Genomic DNA, 17,657 nt, shown 5'->3' with positions numbered 1-17,657 from the left:
ATTACGACCTCCGCTATGAAGTGGGAGGAACCACAAAGCTGACAAGGACGACTTGGAGTTCTTAATGCTCTCGCATATTAAAACAGAGCCGCTTCTGATTTTAGTAATGTTTCTGTCACAACAGTGGAATTAGAATAAATGGCCGCCCTTTTGTGAGTCACATCCTACAATACTGGTTTCCTCGGCACTTTGCGTTAATTTGCCTTATCAGGCCCAATTTCAGTGCGGTGCAGCAGAATGAAAAAGAATGAGCAAAGTCTGAGCAAAAAAAATAAATAAATTTGGGTTACTGGAGTTTAAAACAAGAAAGAATTGATCTTTTATTTTCCAGTTGTGTTTTTGAACAAAGGAATCTTTTCACTTCTTTTAAAGTATCTGGAGGTTTTGCATAAGTCAAGATGAAATGAGCCAAACTGCAGTAACTATGTAGATACACAAGGTGTGACTAAGTTATGTATGACACCAATACGGCGACGTAAATCTAAGCATTTATTTTCAAAACTACATTCTAATTAAAATACTATAGCTATTTATAATATGAAAATCTTTCAGTGTCAAGTTTTTCTTAAAAAAGAATTGAAAGTAGATTTTTTTACATAAAAATTTCAAACCAACCTCCTTACTTTATTACTTTAGAAATCCACATTTTACTGCAATTACAGCTCCACCAGAGAGATTGTAAATGTTCTGGAAAACAGCAGTTTTTAATTTCTGCTGTAGGTTCTCTAATGAATTTAAAGTCTGGGCTTTGACTAGGCCATCCAAAAGAAAAACATTGAAATATGAAACAGTTCAAGGCGTGTGAATGAGAGATGCACCGATTGCCAATCTGTAAAAGGCAAGTAGGGACCAGTGGCTGATTTTCAGACATGTGCAGAAGTATTTAAGACGGATCGATAAGATCGGTTTCACAGGTAGGTGTCAGTTGATCACCCAAAATTAAGTAAATTGGTGCCCATATAACTGTGTGAAAACTTTTAAAAGGAATCATACTTCTGCTTAAACCAACCAGCCATGTGCTTTGGTTGCTTTGTGAGTGTCTCTTTAAACAAGAGATCTTTACTTTCTTATTAATAAATCCTGAAGAGGCGAGTGGCCCGAAGTGTTGGAACCGAGCCTGAAAAGACACAGAGGCAGCAGCATTTTACTCCTGCCTTAGGCGGAAGCGTGCGATAGTGGTGATTACACTTGTAAACCCATGCTATAAAACGCAGCGTACCGCTATCTGGCGCACAAATATAAATGAGGCTACACGGTTAAACTGCACACGTATGACGCATCAAAGCCAGTTATAAAATATCAAAAATGCCAGTGGCAGTACTGAGAAATTATAGATCGGTACTCTGAAAATCAAATGCAGTCAGCAGGACTGAGACGACACAAAAGGAAACATTTGAAGGCTGGGGGGGGGGGAGTGGATCTGTGCAGCGTTTGAGTTATTTTACTGTGAACTGACCGGCTGCTGAATGGCCATGTAATCCTCCGCTGAAATCAAGACTCACTTCAGTTGTAGTAAAGCTGAAATTAAGAGCCACGGGAGGCTTGCTCAGGGCCCAAATGTGAAAATTACACACACACACACCTGAAAGACATTCCGTATTAACTTAATGGCTGCACACTGTGAATTATCTACAGGCCATCCCTCTCAACGTTACCAGGGTTACGGCAGCCCTGACATTTTTATTTTTTTTCTCCGCGCACTGCTGTAGTTTCCATTGTGTGCCGCTGAAGCTTTACACTGCAACAATTTCTAACAGGAAAAGAATGAATAGAGGTATATTGTTGGCTCAGGACTGCAAAATTACAACTTCATATTGACTTTCATGCTCAATCTTTGCAGCTTTATGCGCAGAGAAGTCTGCAATGCTTTCAGCAAAGAACCTGGATGAAAGAGACAAAAAAAGAGGAGAGTATGGTGGAACTGTTGCTCTCCTGTTAACAGGTCTGCAGGCTTTCCCCGAACTGCAAGGTGAAACGCAGGTCATCTGCACTTTTAAATTTTGGCTGAGCATCACACATCGCAGACTATTAATTGCAAATGTGAGGCGACAAGAAATCTCCAGAGATTTCTCAGCTGCAGTGCATCTCAGAAAGAGAGCAGATGACTGCGTCTCAGGGCTCGACGGAAACAGCTGCCTGGTTCCATGTGAAAGCTGAACTCTGGGGTTTGAACAAGTGGAATGACCTACATGTACCCGTGACTCAAACCGTTAGCCAAAGATCAGCAGGATACCTTCATTTAAGTTCATTTACAAATACGGTCGAGACCAACAGTCTTCATACAACGGACAGAGATAGATTGAATGTTATTTTCATTCAACCAAGAAGTTGTTTTCTCAGAGGAAATGACAGCCAGCTAAAAAAAAGAAAAATGTAGACGGGGAAACATTCAAGGAAGAAACTTGTATGAGTTACAGTAACATTTATGTTACTGTAAAGCACAGAGACTTGCTGGTCACCACTTCACTGTTCACATTTTTGCAGGTTATACTCTACCTTTTTTTTTTTTTTTTGGGTACAAAAAGTCCCCATCTGTCACCGGACACCAATTTGTACCTTCCTTTGGACATTTTCCCCCATTAAATTGCCGAAGGGACAAACTGACCTGGTGAGTGAACTTCAGTAATCACCAGGAAGGCTCAACATGTTACAGCAAAGTTCCTGTGTTTTATCCCTGTGAGCCTTTAACCTTGGTCTTTTATGGAACATGATGGCCTTGGGAACACTAATCCGTTTCATACTCACTTCTAACGCTGTCGCAGTAAACAATCACGTAATTTAAATGATGAGGGCAAGTTTTTAATAGAAACTTCAGAATCCATTTTATTTATGCATTTGGATGCGTTTTTTTCCACCTGCCATTTTTATTTATCGTGTTTTATTTTGTATATTTAAAATATCTTCCAGTTCCAAGTTAATTAGTCTTTAAGAAGGCAAACTGGCATCATTAGATTTGTTGGAAACTGTCTCAAAAAGACAATGTACTTACATCACACTTAGGTGGATATATATTATAAAATTTTAATCGCTTATGGTTATATTTGTACTAATGTTTAACACATTAACACAAATGTGTTCATTAGTTGAGTAGTTTGTCAACTACTAAGCCACTTCCCAATGAGGATCAATAAAGTATATTTTCTAATTATCATTTATCACATTAACTTCTGGGACAAACTATCATCCAGCATAACAAGAGAGATTCAACGTCATACACATGGTGTGACGTTGCCTCTGCTAATGGTACAAATAACTAAAAACTGTTTATATTTGGTGAATTGATCTCCTGTGGCGGAAAATTACTACAAGTTAACATCTGCTGATCATGTTATATTAAATGCTTGTGAACTCTCACCAAAATAACTTGTTTGGGCTACACACACACACACACAAGTTGTTTTTGCTGCAGCTGCATGAGAACCAGACTGTCTCTCCCATGTTTTGGATTCCTTACCTTGGTATAAACCTATGTGTTGACTGCCTAGAGGAGCTTTTCATTCAGAACTTCATTATTGACCTAACAAGCTCTCTGTATTGTGCATAATATATGAATGAACCTGACTGAATGATTTCATCTAACAATGCTTGGTAACAGCTTTTTTTTCCACAACAGAATTGCTACCACTTGATTGCATATGAATTTAAAATGTTCTTCCAATGATGTAAGCTGAGCTACAGGCAATTCCAAAAAAGTAAAAAAACAAGATCAAAAAGTCACATCTGCAAAAAGGTTCAACGTAAAAAAAAAAACACAGATTTCCTTCAGCTTTAAGAGTTTCAAAGCAACCGAATCTTTTCTCTGTCATGAACTGAACAATGCCGATGAGCTCAGTGTGCATGGAATCTGAAGAAGTCTGCATGGAGGTTGGCATGCAAATGATCCCTTGCAGACACTGTGTCTTTGCTGGCTTGGGAAAAAAAACAACACATGGGGATCAAAAACACTTGTAGTGGCTAGAAGCAGCGAGCCGTGTGGGATTCATTCAGAGGGATGCAAGGACTGAATTAAAACACACACGCGCGCGCTCACACACACACACACACACACACGGAAACCAGTGTGTCCTCACCAGCTGTTGGAGAGGGAGAGCTTTAAGACGCCATAGGCTGAAACCCAAAAGAGCAGATTATGAGGAAACAGGAAGAAATAGGTTAAAAAAGGGGAGTTGGAAGGGGGTTGCTTTCATTACCAAACTGGAACATGTTAAAAGCCTGGCGACGGCAGTGATTTCATGTCAATCCATCACACAGAACATGGGCCATTGCCTTCAATACAACACGAGTAAAAGTTGCTCTCTTAAGTGCGTCGTGTAGCAAATGGCATCATCAGAAGAGAATGCACTGTTGTGTTTGCAAAAGAACAGCCCAGAATGTTCATATCATCTCCCAAACAGCTGAATGCAGATTGCAGACCCAGCAGGAGCAGCTACATGGCGCGGCCCTGCGAGAGGACGGCGCCGCATTCGGAAGCCGAGTCGAACTGCACTCCCCTGCTGTCAAACGATTGCAGCAATATCCTTCTGAATCAGCGTTGCTTATACGTGGGCCGCTCGGCACAGACAGAGAGAGAGAGAGAAAAAAAACACACATTAACATCCAGGGTTTTATTGGGACTGGAGATTATTTGAGGCAATTACAAGATGGAACTATTCTTGCCAAGAACATTTCGAGCAGACACAGCCCTAAGCTTTTCTCCGCACAAGCAGTTGGCAGCGTCGTAATGTGGGGCAGTTAGCTTAATCTACAACACCCGGTAAACACACTTTATTCATAGCAAGGCGATAAAAGAAACAAATAGGATAGAGGATTATTATTCTTTTTGATGTTCCTGATCAGATCTCAAGCTGACATTTGAGTTTCTTGGCCGTCTAAGGCAGCTCATCTGTGGGGGCCAACTAATCAAGGTATTTAAAGGAATTTTTGCCTTTTATGCAATTCAAACAGATTAATGGAAATACAGTGGAGTAAATGTTGGCGCTTGATTATTTGAATGTCACAGGAGCTTGAATTAATACAATCCCTAAAGTCGACCGTGGTATGGCTTTATGACCGTTTAATCTCTTGACTCAGCAAAGTCCAGAAAAGGTCAGAAACGCTGGATTAAAGCTGAGAAAAATGTTGTTGAAGAAGCATGACAAGAGTAAGAGGGGCTGGGGGTGAGAGAAGTGTAATGCAATGTTTTGTTACACTTTAAAGAGTGACCTGGAGAGGAAATCAAGACAGGAAAGATAATCAAAAGCAGCCAGTGAGATACAAAATGAAAAAGAAGCAGGTGGGTTGATTTGGGGTGAGAGTCCTACGCCCCTTTCAGATTCTAATTCCACAAACATTACTGATCACCTTGTCTTTTGTCCGATGTTTCTCAGATCAAAACTGTTGCATCATGCGGTGCCTCCAGTCTGTGCACAGCCATCTTTTGCATCATGCTGCGTTACCCTGGTTCCACAACCCAGTTTTACTCCTTACAGTTCACAGTGGTTACAGGTTATTGACCAATCTAAACAAAAAGGGAATAGAGTTAGATTTTAGCGGTTGTAGGATTTATCTTTTATCTTTGCCGATTTTCCTGCCAGTGCTAGACCCTCACATTTGTTTGAACAAACTGGACTTTCTAGGCAAACAGATTGAAGCGGACTAATAAGGGCTGGTGTGAACGCACCCCGAGTGTCTAATCATAATGCCATCCTGTGGAAATTTTCTTGGCATGTCTCAGAGGGGAAAGTGATCCAAACTATATACAATCAATGGAATCAGGATATATCTGGTAAGGCTAGTCTACCAGATCAAATGTACCTTTTGAAAACAACAACCTACCCATGTTTTCATTAAGCCCATATTTGTGTATTAAATTTTATTTAATTGCACCGCTGTAATATTTCAATCTTAAATATGTTTGTTAGCTCCAAGCAAAATAAATATACATATACACACACAAGCCTAGAATATCTTGTCTGCATGTATTTAACATGTTTCACTTAGTGAATTTGATTACTACAGCAAATTAACTTTTCAATCATTCCTTTTTTTTTTTTTTAAATGACTGCCAAGTCATTTCTGACCCAAAGTAAGCTGAAGGACATTACTGGGGAGACGAATGTCTACGTTTCCGTGACACAAACTCAGAAAAGCAAAAGACAGTAGTCTGAAGGGCTGACTGGGGTGAAAGTACATCATCTGAGTGACATTTTGTTTCACAATTTATCAAGTTAATATCGATTACTACTTTACTTATGATGCGATATCCTCCATAACTTTACATTAATTTGCTTTCTTGTCTTATTTTCTATGCCTATAACAATCAGGTAAAAATGTCTGACAATAGCTTAAGGAATGATAATATCAAGAAAGACATGCTTAAACTTACTTTTAGATGTTATTTTCACAACTCTTATAGACCTATATACCAGCCAATCTGCAACCTGCTTTCAGTGACAAGACTACAAATACTCCACATGCTTCTTATAGTTAAAAAAATATATATGAAAACCAGCGAGCAAGACTCATAATTAGACAAGCATCATCGAGCATCTCTGCCAGAAATTTCAATTAAAGCAGCCAAACACTGCAAACATACTGCTAGTGTGGAGCTAGTGCAATAAGCCAAGTCTCACAATCCCTCAAGAGAGCCATCCACATCGCTCTCCACTGCAAAATGCTCTGGGACAAGCTGGGCCCCCAGGGGACGTTGATTTCTTCCTTCGAAAAAGGAACACAAAGGAATCACTTCCTGGGATGAGAGTGTTCCCCCAACTCCCTCTGGGAATCCTTCTTTCTCGTCCTTACATAGACCTGTCACTCAGTCTCCTTCCTCTTCTTCCTCTTTTTGTTTCTCCATCAACTCAGTGGTTTAAAAATCTACTGACAGCGGCTCAGAAAGGCAAAAGCAACTAATCCATCAGCAAAAAGCTATATATATGTATAAATAAATAAAACTGCAGAGCAAATAAAAACTTACAGAGATTGTAGGACAACTACAACTCGGAGGCAGGGGTGAGAAATGGCAACAGAACCAGACAAGCTAATCAGAGGCAAATGGGGAACAGCTGGGGCAGAATGCAGGCAGAGGATAATCAGCTAATGGGGAACAGCTGTGAAGAAGAACAAACTGAGGAAAGGTGTGAGAAGACTTAAATAGATACAAATGTACAACGAAGAAAATAAGAATAAACCAAGAAACTAAATAAAAAGAAATTAACCTTTATGGCAAGACGTTTCGAACAATAATGAGTAAAGATGCGCCACCCAATGATCTTACTTGCTTTTATGACAAAAATGTATAATATTTTCAGTAACATTTATATTTACTTTAAAAAAATTCAGGTGGTCATCCAATATTTTTTATATAATAAACCCACTCTTACCATGTGAAAAACATTTACGCAGCATTTATTCATTTAATTTTAAAATATCCTCAGCTGAAATAAACTATTAATCCACTGACCTGATTTTATGTAATAGCTGGATGTGATTTTGAATTGTGCGACTATGAACACACCTCATGTTTTTGTCTTTAGACACATATTATTTATACTTAAAAAGGCGTCTCTTTTAAGTTCTTAACAATAATGTTCCCTAAAGTCAGAATTCCAGTTGGGAAAGTTAGTGATCACAGAGCAGACCTGAGTTTAGCTTCCAATATTTGTGCCTGGAGTAACAACAACAACAAAAAAAACATAGTAAAAGTTCCAAATTTAAACTTTTTATTGCCACAACAGACAGTTATCTTAGTGGCACAAACAGTCTTCAGTGTTTCAATGCCTACATAGAAAAAAATATATTTTCACTGACTTGTACTGCTAATAACAGTTAGCTCACCCACAATTAGCAAATTTCACTGCAAAACTCTGTATCCATTCATCAAAATAACAGTAAATAAATGTCGCAGACATATATTATTATGATTTCCACACAAGTTGAAAACACTTTTTCTCCCAGTGAAAAAGTTTTCAGACAAACTTAAAGACAAGAAACGGGCGAAAGATGAAATCCAGTAATGCTAAGCCTTCTTCCTATCTGTTCATCTCTTTACTTCCTTGCGTACAAATCTAAAGCTGTGAAATCACCCATCATTTACCCAGCAGGAACCACATGCACGGGACTAACACTAATATCGGGCTTGCAATTTTACGCAGGCATGGACCCGCACACCTGCATTACACGTATCAATTCGCATCACTTCGTAACTGTTAAGGCGCTTGCGGGTTTCCGTGGTGACCTCTGGATGTGAATGCAGCGAAGTCGGCTGAACGAGCAGAAGTAACTCAGGCACAAACGGAGCACCACCCTGCAGCAGCAGCAGCTCAGACAGGGCCTGCTGGAAGTGAGGTTTTGAAGTGGGGCAACTACCAGAATAAGAGGATTACAGTGTTTAAGGCACATAAGATGAAGGGGAGTTTGCACAGATACCATAGCAACAACCAAGGACATGCATTTGAATTTACTTGTCAAAGAAGGGATGGGAGAAAAAAAAGGGCTAAGGTTGTCTTTGTTTTTTGTTCATCAGCAGTCAAGTTTAACAGGATTATGTGGATTCTAATGCAGACTGAGCTTCAATTATTCTACAAACGACGCTCCGGGAGTCCTTGGAGTAATTACCTACATCCATGTTTGCAAAAATCTACTGCAGTAGATGTCGGTCAGTGGCTGAGAAAAAAAAAACCCTTCATAACCACTGCAGCGCTGACCTCTGTGCTGCAAAGCTCTGCAGCAACAGAAATTGATTTAATCACAATCACAAAAATTGAACAGCACACGAAGCACAGAGCTCCGTATACAAGACGTCGACTCTAAAAACAGAGATCGCTCATGGACTGAAGATGGGCTCCAATTCTTATCTCTTAAAAAACTCAAACCGGCTGAGTTCCAGTCACCAGAATCTCTCAGAGTGAGATGGGTTCATTATCATGGTCTGGGAACTTCTTGCCAAGAACATTTTGCAGTAGGAGGCAGGAAAAGCAGCCGGCGTCCACCGTCGCCCTGTCCCAGCTGGGCAGAGCTCCTGGCATTCAGAGTCCACAGAGGACCTCTGCAGCGCAAGCCCTGCACATCAAAAACCGTCCCACACATAAAGCCTGGCATTGATGAATGAGCTGGCACCTCCTTCAGCACATTCATGTTGCGACAGTGTCCCTTTATTCCCACTGCCAGCTCTTAGGTACGGGAGAAAAACATCTTCCTGTCTTCATTTGACAGGCCACTTCATGAGGCCGTCTCACATGACCCCCTGCATAAATTAGGTGCTTGACCACAACGCGGTCAAGCACCTAATTGTGCATGTTAATTGTGCGTGTTAGATTTTGATATTCGATCATATTTGATGTGGGTTTTTTAAGGCTTTTTGCCAGGATCTTGGTCTGTCTGAGTTCTTTTGGGGTTTGTTTGTTTCTGTGTTCCTTACTTTCTTATTTTTTGTCATGATCCGTGTTTCTGTGTATTTATTTTTAAGGGTTTTCTGTGTTCAGTTTCTGTCCTGTGAGTCTCTGTTGTCTCTGCGTCTTCCCCATTGATTGCTTCCCAGGTGTGTCTAGTTACCTGATTACCCTCCCTGTGTATTTAAACCCACCTGTTGTCTTTGTCTTTTGTCAGGTCCTTGTCTATGATAGTTCGTCTGCTGGCACAGTTGAACTGTTAAGTCCTGTGTCGGCATTAGCTTGTCGCGTCAGTCTTTGTTTAATTCAGTTGCTACCGGTGCTGAGCCTGTTTCCGCTCTGCTGTGCTGCCTGAGATCTGGACTGTTTTTGAGCTACACTCTTCATTAAATTCATCATTTTCTTCTACAACCTGCGTCTCTCCTCACCACCACCAACCACTCCACATGTCATTTTTATTAGATCAGTGTTTTTTTTTCTCTGTTTTTTACTTTAGCTCAGCTTAGTGGTTCTAGTTTATGTTCATGTCTCGTGTCTAATTATTCTTTCTCACTCTAGTTTAATTATGCTTAAGTTTAGTTTTTCCTTAATGTTACATTCTTTTCACTGTAGTTCCCCTGATGTGACTCCATGACGCCTTCAATTTGGCTTGTGTGGATTTGATTAAGAACTTTTGTCATTTCTGTACAGTAAAACTACTGACTTACAAATCAATAAACAGGTGTATATAAAAATATCATCCATGTTTGTCCCATATTTGTATGGCATTAAGAGGATGACCAGTACTTGTGTTTTTCCATTTAGAGCGCTGGTTTACACAGTAAATTCCATGTGGGTGAAATTTAGCAGACACTCTGACGTCCCGTTCTCCTGAATGCAGCACGGAGCTGACAGAAACACTGAAGAAAAGAAGAATTCAGATTGATACAGCTGCACTTGTATCCATGTTTAATGTGGCAGAGCACAGTTTTTGACAAGTAGTTCAAACTGGTGGTGTTATACAAATCACTGGTTTTTCCTTTTGTTTGGATGTTTTCTTGTTGTTTTGTTTTATTTTTGCAAGACTTAGCAACTATGATACAAGAAACAAAATGGCTGCTGTTATAATCAAAATTTGAACTGAAATTTTTTGCCATTCTGATTGGCTGCTGTTGGGCCGCCCAAATTTAAATTGAATGATGGTCGTATTTGTCTTAGACCTGTAAAACCTTCTGTTCACGTGGCTCTTTCTGCTCTGTGGGAAACTAATAATTCAGAGATGTCCAAAAGTGACGATAAAATAATTTTTGGCGAATGCAGCCTAAACCTTATTTGATGTGGCAGGGAGGTACGGGACCTGAATAGTGGATCGATAGGGGGAACACTGGCCCAAAAATGGTTGACGACCACAGCTCTGCACAACGGCTGCAATCCTATGAGGCAGTTTCATATGTTGACCAGGTTTGTTTGCATAAAGATCAAGAAAGTCTGACACCAAATAAGGGGATTTCCATTGGAGTCTTGAGGAGACACATCAGGCTTGGTGAGAACAGAGCTGTCCATTTGCATCAAGATCATCCAAAAATAATGAGTAAAAACAGGTATAAATTAAGTCTGTGCTGACAGATTCTTTTTTTTTATATGAAGCACTTTATGCAAAGTTAAACTAAATGGCTGTACGCCTGTCATAACCAAAATTAAAAAAAAAGCATTTCTTTGAATGCTCTCCTCATAGCTCATTAAACTAAGAAAACAGTCAAAACATTGAGAAAGCCTGATCTCATTAATCCCTTAAAGTCTAATTTATTTGGCTACTTGCTATGATTTTCTCACCTAAAGCCTCTGAAATGACTGATGCTCTCTGCCACCTTTCTCACCCAAATTGCGCCTCCTGTGAATGTCCGGGAAAGATGAACGGCGCAGCAGGAGAGCAAACATCAATGAAGCGAAGAGAAAGACCTTCAGTTTCTCTAATTAGGTTCGACATCCTGAATCCGAACACATTCACACCTACAGGGAATTTTTTATTTTTTTTTACATTTTATTCCAGTCAGTAAATGCTTGGCCGGCCTGCATCTCGGCGTCATTATAGAATACGTGATTTAATTGTAAATACTTCCTGCTCTTTGAGGCACAGCACAGTATTTTTATCCCGTTAACAGATTTTGTGTCTTCTTTTCATCTTTGCTCATTTAGAAAGCTGAAGTAAACAGGTTGTTGAGATTTCCATCTTTGCTCTACCTGTGGCTTCAGATGAGTCATCCCTGTCGGCATCACATATCGTCTGAGGGATTTCATTATCTTGAAAAGCACCAATGCAGATGAATGGTTTCACTAATAATGCCGTTTTTGTTTTGCATTTTTATTTAATTCAGCAGGAGACGTTATTGTTTCCCGATGTGACAAGGTCTATTTTGGGAGCACTTCAGTTTCCTCAACTGTTTCGTCGAGTATCAGGGAAGTCAAGGCAAGACGATGACAGGCAATAAATGTGACATAAACTTCTACATATGGAAAAGCAGTCAACTATAAGTTTCTACTTGCTGAAAGCAATAGTTTGTCAATTTTAAAGCTTTCCCAGTGTTTCACTTTTGTTGGAATCTTTAGCTTAACAGCGTTCTGATTGTAAGTCAGAAAAACACATGAATTTTCCAAATACGGAGAAGCAGCATTCAGCTTTATGTGCCACAAATCTGGAACAAACTTCCAGAAAACGGCGAAACACTGAGTTCTTTTAAATCAAGAATAAAAACCCACCTGTTTAGAGTCGCCTTTGAAGCATAATAAATGGAACATTGACCATTATATTCGATCTGTAATGATGATTTTAATGGTGGCAGTCGACAATGTAAAGTTTGTTACTGGTTTCACAAACTGACGACTTTATAATGTTTACATGACTTTTTTTTCGCTCTTGGTTTGTGCAATTTGAGCTTCCTTGTTGCTGAAATGTGTTAAATCTGATTGATTGATTGATTGATTCACTCATTGATACAACAAGTAAATAATGGTGCTGTTTAAAAACAATTCCAGCCTCACATAACAAGTCTAAGTCCAATCTTTACAGGTCAGGCATAAGGTCAGTCTAAAGTCTTGGTTTTCTGACTTAAATCTGACTCAAACCCGAGTCTGAAGCTTGAGCCACTATCATGTAAGTTCAGTTCATTTTCTAATTTTATTATTTGGCTGTTAACAAGTACACTGTAAAAAAAAAAAAAAAACACCTCTAATTTACAGTAAAATACCGGCAGTTGTGGTTGCCTTCTGATAACAGAGATCTTAGTATCTCTAAACAGATGCTGCCTGCTCTACAGATGATAGAAGAGATTCCGAAACGAAAGGCAGACTTAACATCAAAACCTAGAGCATGAAGGAGGTCTTTAAAATCAAGTCAAATAAGTCAGGAGGAAGAACAAATGTGGATTCCTTAAAAAAAAAAAAAAGAGAAACACAAACAGCAAATACCTCATGTTACACTTCTTCTTGATGGGGCTAGAAGGGATGGACCTCTGGAGATTGACTAGAGAATCTCACTGCCTGTGCCAGAGAAATATAAAAATATTCTTCTCTCCCAGTGAATTTCCTCTGTTTTTCTCTTCGAAACAATTACCGATTAAACCAGACAAATTGTACGTACCAGCCAGACGCTTTATGCCCCCCCCCCCACTCTCCCCGACAGCGGAAAACTATTTGATGATGTGCCAACTTCATTTCACACTTTGAAGCTTCAGTGCAGAAATCCAATAGAAACAAAGCCACAAATTATCAGCAAGTAAGGTAGCAGCCACTTCAAAGATCCGAGGACTTCTTCCACTTCTGAATTAAAAAGAATCCAAAAATTAGGAAACCGAAAGACACAAAAGAGAGTTGTTGCTGGGAATCAGAAGAAACGGTCGGTGGAAGATGATAGGCTTGGTGCAGCGTCCTGTTAAAGACTTCCTCTAGGATCGTTACATCAGCCAAGCAGCGGAGGACACAGAATAACGGTAAAGAAGAGCAGTGATACAAAGGAGCATGTCCCAGGCACTGATTAAAGATAACCAGCACAAGACAACATCATTGGTTTTTCTCTACAATCTTTGTTTTTTTATTGTTGTTTTTTCAGGCACAATAGGTAATTTACTCATGAAATGACACAATCTGCACAAGTAATGGATCAGGATGACTAACATTGTTTCTGCAGGGAATCTTTAGGCACTTCACAATCTAACCTGATGGCCACTCAGAAGGCTATGAAGTGATCATAAATTGATTTTTTATGGAACATGATGATAAATGACAATTGTCTGACATTCGATGATTTGGAAAGACCAGGATCAATCGATCGATCAATTTACAATGGACCCTGGCCTATTTGTGGATTCACTTAAATGCAAAGTTTTCTGTAAAATAAATGAAGAATCTTACTATCCGATGATTTTTTTGGGGGGGGCGGGGGGGGGGGCGGGATGGTGAAGTTTCTATTGTTGTACATTTTCATACAGTGAACACAAACACAATGAAATTGGGGCACAGTTCCACAATCAATCAATAAATAACATATACTATCTAAGACATTCAAATGAAATTGCAGCTTGGGAACCTGCAATGCAAATGCCGACTCAGTGCTGAGACCGCAGAGTCAGCTAATCGGGTAAATTCAAGAAATCAAACCGCATTATGTAATTTTGTCAGCAACTGAAAATTGCATGCAAGAATTACATCCCACTGGACACGCCCAAACATTTAAATCTAGCTGAAGCACAATCATCTTCTTCAAAATATTTGGCCGTGTGAGCAGGAGTGTTGCTCTTCATTTTTTCTTTCTTTTTTTTTTTATTGTCTTTCCTCTCTTCATATGGCACATCAATGTGCACCCTGAGCTGATCTGTGCTCCTCTGTTTACAGTGCTCTGGGCAACTCCAGCGATTACAATTAAGCGGCTCTTATCCCTGGACATAATCAAGGCACACCAGAACGTAGCGGGTGGGGCTAATCCGTCAGTGACACAGAGACCCAAAGCTGGGGAGTGGAGCAGGGAGGTAAACTACAGCATATATGGAGAGCTAACAGTCGACAGACAACAATTTTCTGTTTACCGAAATCTCATTTGGAGCAAACTAAAGAAAAAAAATATCCAATTACGACTCAAAGAGAATATTCAGAGTCAGTATGTGTTTGCGAATCTTACTGAGTTTTTTTATTATTATTATTTAACAAAGATTTAAAGCTTTTTTTCAATCTACCAAGGAAGGGGGTGAGGAGGTTGGGCGAGGTTTGAGAATAGTCAGGAGACGAATTCAATCAGCGCTATCTGTTAATGCAGGGCCCTGACACGGGGGGCGGCGTAAGAAAAGGGGAGTGGATTATCAGCGAGTCAGCATGTTACAAAGCTCAGGCCGCTTGATGCTCTAATAACAACGCAGACGGAGGTCCCAACAACTGGGCAGGGGGAATGATGCTGAGAAAATCTGATTTAAAACCAATTTTGAAACGAGCGTCACTATGTGTGTGTGTGTGACAGTAAGGGGGCTGTCCGCTCTGACCCTGCAATTTAAGGACACAACCACTCACTGAGCAAAATAAATAAATAAATAAATAAATAAAAATAATTAATCCCGCTGAGAATATGACTCACAGTAGCAGCATCTGAGCATAGCCTAATAGTAACGCCACTGGTACGTGTTGGGATTATGGAGGAACTCTCATGCAGTTCTGAGGTTAACATCGGTTTAATTTCACTTTCAATTTGTGGATTTTTGAAAACATTTATTATGGTTCTAATAACAAAAAATAAAAATAAAAAAATCTGCAGATATTCCACCTGCAGCACTATGGCTTCAGTTCCCCTGTTGGCGCCTGGATCCAACTCAGCCAAAATTCCTGACATAGGGACGATGTCAGTGCAGTTTTTAAAGGCTCTGAACTCCACTGGAATTAGATGAAACAAATAAAAATGGAATAAATGGACGAGTCAAACGTAGAGTGGATTTTTGGAAAATATATATGGCGATGAACACATTAATCAACACCAGTAAATGATACATCTCATAGGATATTCAATATACAGAACATTCGCTGGACTCCAAATCAGAACCGCACAGCATTCTGGGAGATGTAGGCAGAGGAAAGGCTTTGGCTGCTCAACCTTTCACAACTAGCTAAGCAAGGTGGGTGGCATCAGCTAACTCACTCACTCTTTGGTCAGTTTTGTTTACTGAGACTTCATAATTTGCTTTATTTGGTGTTTCTATTGTTTTATTTATTTATTTGGATATTTAAAATGACTTCCAGTTCCAATATCTGTCAAATTCAAATTGAAAATGTATTGATCTTTGAGAATGTGTTCTTGCATTATTAGCATTATATCACCTGAAAATGCTCTCAAAATAACAACAATATTGTTCATCACAGTTATTTCTGGGACATCCACCCAAATTTGTTATCATGAGAGGGCTAACTAGAGCACACCATAATAGTTAAAATATTTAACTTTTTCATTTTTTTTTTCCATTGCTCCTGCCAAAGATTCCTACAACTGGGATCATCATCAGCACCAAACTTACTTCACTTCCTGTTCTTGTGACTAAAGTCATAATTCTGAACCAGAAAAAGATTCACCGAAATAAAAGTTACGCGTTTTAGTTCACACTTTGTTTTACCGGTTCAAATAAACTTTCGAAGAAAAAAAAAAGCAAGGCTCTCTAAATCTCCACAACTGTTGGATTTTCGCTAATTATTTTTTTGCTTATTCGCAGAGAGAACAACAAGAAATCAGTTCTTTAGGTCCTACAAATGCATTTTAACCCAGCAGGCGCCTTTTTGTGCACACACCGTTAAAACGAAAGCACACCAATCCAATCCAGTTCTTAATTAAACCAATAAAACAATTAGTTAGGCAAATGAACAGAGATAAAAACTTGACTTGAACAAGAGGGGGGAAAGAATTTAATGGACACCTGAACAAAGTTTTGCAGTCGCATCGCCTTGACTATCTAGACAAAGACGTGAGTTATGGGCTTTGCAGAACCGGTGAGGCCGTGCAGGTGCCAAGTCAACGGAGCAGAGTCAGGATGGGTAGGCTTCGGGGCTGGAGAGAGGGGAGAGCGTGGAGTTTGGAGGTGAATGTTAATCACTTCAGGAGCAGAAGTCAGAGCGCTGCAGGTGCTTCCTCTACAAAGAACCATTGACTGGACTGGCTTTACCCCAAACCGCTTGCTATTGCACGCTGCTTCAGTCAGTTCACAGCCACCGGAACGCACTTCCCATGCACAATCCATCACAGCCAAGGAACCTCTGAATCACAGCCACTTCAGCTTTCACACACATATCTGTCATAAAAGTAACCTGTTAGACAATATATTCGTTTTTTGTACTGTTAGATTTTTTGTTTTGTTTGTTTGTTTAAAGGGCCGGTATTATGTAGATTTGACTTTTTTGACCATTGTATCATGTTATAATGTTATTCTTTCAACAAAATCATCCATGCACTGTTGCCTTGATTATTTCATGACAACAGTCCAGGGATGCTTGAGACATCCTTTAATCTCCCTTGACAACAATTCAGCTGGGTGAGCCTAGCTCCGCCTTCGAGGACGAAGCTCCACCTCTGACCTGTAGTTTCCCCCCCCCTCCTCAGCTCCTTCAGACTAGCCATGACCAATTAGCAAACACCTGGTGGATCTGCACATCAGCTGAGCTCATTACCGGAGCTACTTCGCAGTGAAAAGCTGATGTAAACATTGTTAAATGGTTAATAGAGAAGCCATGTTTTGATGACTTCCTGAAGGTGGAGTTTCAGAAAGAGCAGACGTTTCTTAAAGAGACAGAGGCCCAATTTTAAGGCTTTAAATTGTAACGTCACATTTTTTTTACAGTCATGCTTGATATGCACATCAATTTTATAGCAACTGAAGTTAGCATAGTTACTCGACAGTGCACCATGTGCCTGGAAAATACATAATACAGTCCCTTTAATAAATGGTCTGTGTGAATCAGAGGACAAATTTAAAAGTACCTTGCTTCAGTCTCAATACACAGATGCTCAACTCTTAAATGCTGCAGTCTTTAAGAAGAGTAAAGACAACAGAATAAATACATGGCACTGCAGTTGCTTCTAAAATATGATTCACATTTGGATATGAAATGCTACACAAACCATACAACTACACTGAGATGGGTGCAGGGCTAATACAATTAAGAGAACATTTTCTCTGTCTGCAGAACATAACTTGAAACATATCTACATTGAGATACACATGGTGGTATTAGGTAATTTCTTTTCCATCGATTACATTTATAAGATACACTGTAGGTCTTCCATAGCTCTAA

This window comes from Poecilia mexicana, unplaced genomic scaffold, assembly GCF_051168715.1.
Source record: "Poecilia mexicana isolate PSO_F unplaced genomic scaffold, ASM5116871v1 scaffold_9, whole genome shotgun sequence".
NCBI lineage: Eukaryota > Metazoa > Chordata > Actinopteri > Cyprinodontiformes > Poeciliidae > Poecilia > Poecilia mexicana.
The sequence above is the reverse complement of the archived record's forward strand: the minus strand, read 5'-3'. Positions refer to the sequence as shown.